The sequence below is a fragment of the Rousettus aegyptiacus genome, unplaced genomic scaffold (genome assembly GCF_014176215.1).
Source record: "Rousettus aegyptiacus isolate mRouAeg1 unplaced genomic scaffold, mRouAeg1.p scaffold_m13_p_4, whole genome shotgun sequence".
NCBI lineage: Eukaryota > Metazoa > Chordata > Mammalia > Chiroptera > Pteropodidae > Rousettus > Rousettus aegyptiacus.
Genome location: NW_023416307.1, coordinates 21829521 through 21834398, shown reverse-complemented (window position 1 = coordinate 21834398; position 4878 = coordinate 21829521). Strand labels below are relative to the sequence as shown.

General features: G+C 40.8%; 1 pseudogene; it reads left to right on the top strand.

The window, feature by feature from the left end:
• Positions 1 to 3638: 3638 nt before the first annotated feature.
• Positions 3639 to 3756, top strand: LOC118602078 (annotated as a pseudogene).
• The last annotated feature ends 1122 nt before the right edge of the window (positions 3757 to 4878 follow it).

Sequence of the window (4878 nt, the reverse complement as noted above, 5' to 3'; positions counted from 1 at the left end):
ATGGGGTCCTTTTAAAGGGCTCCAGGTGATGCCAACATGTAGTCAGGTTTGATACCCAACACCTATATAATCTGTAAATCAGGCAAGTTTGAGAAATACGGAGTCGGAAGCAAAAGCCTAATCAGGAGAAGAACCAAATACGTTGTCGGTCATCAGCAAACTGGAATTCAGAGCCCTAGGTGGCTGAGGCAGATAAAATCGTGTTATGGCGGCTGTTCCCGAGAATTGTTCTGAAACCTGGCTGATAATTAGAACCACCTAGTTTGCGTCTTTTCCTAATACAGTTTCCCAGGCCTCAACGTGAATTCGGTGAACCACATCTATATACTGTTTAATGGTTCTGTACGTCACCCGGATGCTCCTCCCAGCATCTGGGAACCAGGGACTCCTGAGAGTTCACGCAAAGTAGAATTTTTTTTGTTTATAATTATGTAGGAGGCATAAGGAAACAAGGAAACTTAATGAAGACTGAGAATTTCTAGACATTTTTTTTTAAGTTTTTGACTTTTTTAAAAAAGATGTTTTGTTAGTAAGAGGAAATTATAAAAAAAGATGTCATGCTCTAAATTCCCCAACCGGTGTTCCCTTAATTCTTGAGCCCTCAAATACGAGATGAGTTAAGAAGGCTCAAGTCGATTTCCCCTTCTCGGTGCCACTATTAGGCAAAACGAGAAAAAGTTCAAATCTCTCTTCCCTTTCTAATCGAAACAGGAAGAAAAAAAAAAAATCACTAAATCGGAAGCTTTGTGAGGCCCCTGGAATCATCAACTCCTGGGTGCCGCTGCAGGCCAGCTGTTTCCTGTGGGGCTCCCCCTGGTGACAGCGGGTGGGATAATTTCTGATTAGAAAAAGCACCAGGAGCTGCTGTGTGCAGCTTCCCTCAGTGGTCTGGGGTGCTAGGCTTGGGTTTATCTCAATCAGGGCTTCTCCGGGCCACACATTTTCAGCGACTCTCTCAAATTTTATTTTCAATCCTGCCAAGGGCAGATTAAATGGCTCCATGAATGGGAAAATGCAGGAGGCTTTGAAACAGATGGTTGGCTGTGCAGGCTCAGTGACTTGCCAGGCACTGGATTGTGTTGCCATATGAATGGAAATCCCACCGTGGCTGGGTTTTTATTTCTGCAACCTACAGATGACAGCGGCTCCCTGGTCCCCCTGGCAGTTGGGCCTGGAGCAGTTATCTATTTATCTGCCTCCCATCAGGGCTCAGCTTCTTGCCTCTCTGGATTTTCCTGGTCTTTTTCTCTGAAAGGGAGGGTCATTCTAGACTAATTTCCTGATGGTGTAAATGATTCAGCAAGGCTGGTGAATATCAATAGAGCTGCAGATGGGTTTAAGGCTCCTAATGAATGTGACAGTCACCAATGCCAAAAATTTTTCCAACTTGCATTTAGGATGAAAACAAGCTTGAATAGTACCCACAAATGTTACTTCTTTAATTATGCATTATAAATTTTAAAGTCAGTAGTCAAGTGTCAGCAAATTGCAGCTCAGATGAGAAGCGTGTCCCTGGCCATGTGCTGAATGCACAGGAGCCGGAGAGCCCTGGGTTCAAATTCCAGCTCTGCCACTAATGAGGTGTGTGAATTTGAGCAGGATATACATATAATTTCTCAGAGCTTGATTCTAAAAGGCATATAATAATACTTGCCCTTTACCATGTTTACTACAGGGAAATGTAGTGTTACTGGCATTCATAATTCAATAAATAATTATTACGTACTTCCTGTGTGGAAAGGGCTGCACTGGGTGCTGGGGACACAGAGGATTCTGGAAACTCATAGGTGAAGGAAACAACCGAATCAACAGTTTGCAGAGGGCGGGACAGAGAGAGAGCCCGCCGGTCTCAGGAAACAGGGGGCGTGTTGTCTGTAGAGAGAATTTAAAAGCAATAAGAAAGCTGACTAAAAGCTGACCTGCTTTTTGTCATCAACATGTGCCAATAATTCTAAAAAATGCCAGTAATAAAATATTCTTCTCCCCTCCCTGCCCCGAATCTCTTTGTTGGTCTACGTTCTAGAGAACTATTGTGGCTACTATTGGGTTTTAATACTACTCGTGTAAGCCCATAGTGTTTTGTTTTTAAAATCAAATAAATATTGTATTCTACATGGAAGTTAACCAGAAGAACTACCAGTTCTCCCCGCTCCAACATCCGTGTGCCCAGCCACAGGAGTTTGTTCTAGAGCAGGTCTGCGACTGTTTGAAATTGTTGGGGTGGTTGGTTCTGGCACAGGTTTTGCCTCTAACCCTCAGGGTACCACCTCTTCCTGCATTTAAATAGTAGACTGAAAATAAACAATAGATGCTCTGTGATTGCCAAAAACAAAGAAACAAAGATGTTGAATTATACCAATTCTATCACCTCTTGGAGGTTTTGTATTTCAAATTTAAAACCAGGAAACAGAACTACAGGGTATAATATTTTTGTTTGGCAAGTGCACATTTTAGTTCATTCGCGAAATATTTGACTGAATTTGAGTATCTTTAAAATTACAATTTGCTCTTCCTTTAAAATTGTTCATTATTTGTTTTCATACTAAAGAAAAAGTAGAGAAGATGATCGTTACTGATTATATCATGCAATAATTACTGAAAATAGTTTTATCGTATAAAGAAGAGAATGTTAAAAAGTCATCCACTCCAGATGTCAAATATGTGGGGTATGTCACTACGACGAGTTACACGGTATGTTTTTTTTTTTTTTAATTGTAACTGATAGAGACAGTGGCCCCTCCGGTTTCATCTAGGCACTCCTCTAAGACAGAAGTTCGTAAAGGAAGAACTAGGTGTCTGCAGTCCTTCTGATTCTGTGGCTTTGAAGTATAGTAGTCACTGGTCTTAACGGGGTCCTTCGTATATGTTAGGCATGGAGCTGGTGATTTACAAATATCATTTAGTACTCTCAACAGTGCAGCGAGATGAGTATTTTTGTTCCACTTTCATCGATGAAGAAACTGAGGCCGGGAGAAGTTTACTCCAGGTCAGTGACAGAGCAGGGGCTGACACTGGATTATTACCTGGTTCAAAAGCCTTTTCTCTTAACCACTATGCCGTCAAAAGCAGGGAACACTGATGCTGACATATCAATTCCTGACTAGATTACAAGGGAGGCTTAAGGCCAGTGAGATTCCAGGCTTCCCTTGTCTAAACAACCATGCAATTAGATAAGACACTGACGCTTGCAAATCAAATCAGTCTCAGAGCTAAAATGCAGCAGAGGAATCATGGAAAATTTTATTCACGGGGAATGAAGTCGAGGCTCTGAGGAATTATTGCACCAATAATCACACAGCTACTACTGGGTCAAGAAACCAGGCCTCCATTCACCTGCACCATGCTACCCGCAAGCCTAAATTATACATGGTAAGTTACTTTTCCCTTTCCACTTCTCCTACTCTCTCATTTCCATGGGCTTTGGCATAGAAAGGGGAGATCCTTTTTTTAGCCTGGAGGAAGCAGTCTGACAATGATGCTGATAGAAAAGAGAAGCATGTGGACCAGAGTGAGTGCAAATGCCCAGGCAGGGATGCCAGGATATCTACTACCCTCCGTGGACTATAAAGTTTAACTTTTCAGACTTTGCTTAATATTGATGATGATAAGCTGTTTGCACCTGGATAAAGCCTTGTCTTGTCTATGGTTGTGCTACCCTGAATGAGCCCAATTCCATCGATCTCAGAAGCTAAGCAGGGTCAGGCCTGGTTAGTATTTGGATGGGAGACCACATAGGAAGACCAGGTACTGTAGGTGTAAAAAATAAGGAATTGTAAGCTGACAAGGTCCTTGCAATCATTAAAAAAAAAAAAAAAAAAAAAAAGCCTCACCTTTTCCCGTAGAACCACAGGAGGGGTTTATATATAGAACCATGTTCCTTGTCCTCCTCTTGATTTGTTCTGTCTTAAAAGGTTTCGCAACTTTATTACAGCTCAGTTCATCCGCCTGGCTTTAGAGAATGTGCATTATTTGCTAACAAGTCTGTTTCCCCATATAGAAAGTGTCAGCTCCTAGCTTAATTATTTTAAAAGTTTAACGCATATGACTGTTGCTCAGTGCAGTTTCCTAAGCTGCACCCCAGAGGTTCTAACTCAACGGTTCTGGGGTGGGGCCTTGAATCTGCATTTTTGATGACAGTTCTATAGCTCTCTGCAGCTGTTCTATAGCCCTCACTTAGAGATGCTCAGAAGTAGTGACATATGTTCTTCAGTTCTTTTCGGTCCTCTGTGAATGACAAGCCCTTGGTAAGTGTCTGCTGATTGAAAATTAAAGCCACTTCTACTTTTCTACTCCAATTTTGTGGTGACTTTAGGCTAGGCTTGTTTTAATAGTCACTGTTATTGATTCTTGATGCCATCTTTCTCAGATATTGTTTATACTTCTGTTTGTTTGTTTTTTTTAAGGGTCCGAAAGTTGTGTATAAAAGGAGAAGTTGCTATATCAGCAATCTGGTTTAGAAAAGCATCAGCAATATTTCATAAACATTTCACATTAACTTTCAGGAAATAGGTCGAAAGGCAGATTAAAAAATAATAACCCATTTTTAGGTACTTCTAACAATAAAAATGGTAGAGCTTAAAAGAAAACATTGGGTTTCCCTTTCTTTATAATACGGAGACTAATGGTTGCAATGTCAAAAAAATTGATTTAAAAGATTCATAGAACCCAAATTCAAAGGAATACAACAGTCACTTTTGCAGTGATGAGACCTACCAAGCATAATATAAGTGGCAGAAATTGGAATCTGGTTGAATCTAGGAAATCTAGGGTATACTCTTAAAATACAAAATAAAATCCCAGGGTCCTTCTGCCATTTTTTGTGACTGTCATTATTTTTACACATACACCAACATTTTAAAAGACGAGGAAAACAATAGG